This window comes from Etheostoma spectabile, chromosome 12 (genome assembly GCF_008692095.1).
Source record: "Etheostoma spectabile isolate EspeVRDwgs_2016 chromosome 12, UIUC_Espe_1.0, whole genome shotgun sequence".
NCBI classification, from domain to species: Eukaryota; Metazoa; Chordata; class Actinopteri; order Perciformes; family Percidae; genus Etheostoma; species Etheostoma spectabile.
Window position 1 is genome coordinate 32,772,160 of NC_045744.1, and position 2,102 is coordinate 32,774,261.

The window sequence follows — 2,102 nt, forward strand, 5'->3', positions numbered from 1 at the left end:
CTAAATGGAATCAGCTGGTGGAGGCGTTCACCTTCCTGCTTAACCAATCAGAATTGTACATAAATTGCAAGGGCCAATCACAGAGTCACAACCCTGCTTTTAAGAATCTGTGTCTCTTCTTACCATTCAACTGTTGTTTCAGGAAAAGAGTGCAACCCTCCACCCCCCTTCCACCTCTTCCGCCTCCAGTCATCGACTCCAGCTGACTGGTTTGGAGCCTCCCGATCTTCGGGCTCCTTTGTCATCACCACCGGTGTCTAGATTCCATCGGGGGTCTGATGGTTCTGTACCCTGTATAGATATATGAAATATTTGTATAGCAATGGAGTCTAATCGCCAAAGACTTACATAACATACATAACAACCCACAAGCCTACATATAGGCCTACACCCGACAGAGCAGACAAACAACAACCAATCAATTGTTCGGTCTGGTGAGCATTAAGGTCTTATGTACGGCAGCGTCGTGGTCTAAGCCCCATGCATTCAAAAGGTTCTATCTCTTAGTCTTGTCAGGCTCCTTTTTTAGGTTCTGTGCTCACTTGAATGACACGGGACTGGTAAAAAGGCATGAGTGTGTGTCCTTTGTGTTGCATCTAGTCTCGCTTTGCCAGACCCTCCTCCAAAGCACACTGAAGGAGGATCTGGCTACTCCACATAGCCTTCGGGGATGGGAGGAAAACGTGCTCTGGTTTAATTGCATTTCTTCAAACAAATCAGACTTGTCATGGGCAGTGCTAAACTCCACACAGAGTCGCTGCAAAATAGTCGTGCAACAGACAACTCAGATTGGACTGATAGTCTAGCTAGATGCATCCGGCGGAATTTCCTGCAGCAGCGGAGCAATCCCAGAAGTGAAACGCGAACGATATAGACTATATTGCATCTGAATCCCACCCACCTGGGTGTTAAACACTCATGTTCCTGTGTTTCCTGGGGGGATGTGGTGTGCAGGGTATCTTTTGCTTTCACTTTGAGAACCTTTGACAATTGCATTATTAATAATTATTAAAGTAATAAAGGGGTTAAAATGGGCCAGGTAGAACACACAAAAATTCTGTACGCAGGCAATATTCTTTTGGTTTCAAGTAACCCGCACACATCAGCATCTTAGATCTCTTCAATTATTGATTCCTTTTCTGAAATATGTACACACGATTAACTGGAGTAAATCAGAGGCCATGCCTTTATCTATGATAGATCCCCCAGCCTTGAGGGAGTCAAGGTTCAGGATCAGGTCAGGTTTTACTTATTTAGGTATTAAACACTTTTTTTGGTAAAAATAAAGCTAATAATGCTCTACAGTTATTCAAGCTATTCAACCTATCCGACAAAACTGGGCAAAAGTCCTGTTGCAGAGGAACAGGGCTCAAATCCAACCTGCAGTCCCCACAACATAATCTTTAAAAAACAAACTGTATGTGTCCCCTGGCAGAGGGCTCTGCCCATCCATCCCATCTGGAATTGTTTACTATGCAGCCTAAAAACTATGGTATAGTATCCAGGCTTTATCAATTCTTAGTGATATCTGGCCCCTCTGCCCTTCCTATAGAGAGGATCTGGACACGCGATTGCCCAGCCCTGAGTAACAATCTCGACTGGCATGATGTATGGTCCCAGAAGTATTACGCAATCCAGAACATCAGCAGATTCACTACAATTTTATACTTAGGACATATCTGAACCCGTGAAAATGCACCACATGAAAATAATAGTAACAGCCCTTTCTGCACTTTCTTCACAATTAAAGCTCAAGGTGCATATCTTCATATGTTCTGGGAGTGCTCTCCTGTTGGTCAGTTCTGGAACAGTATTGCATCCAAAATCTCCACCTTGATTAATGTTACTGTACCCGTTACTGCCAATGTTTTGACTCTGAATGACCTGTCAGCCTTTCAGCTTTCTAAAGCTGAAAAACGTGCTGTGTTTCTTGGTCTTATAGCTGCTAAGAAGATGATTGCAACCCGTTAGAAGCCACCTCATGACTTATCTGTTTGTACATGGATCCTTTCTTTTTTGAATGTCACATACATGGAACTCTCTACGGCTCGGGTGGGTGGAGCCGAAGACTTCAGACACTTTGCATAGCATTGCTGAGTTCT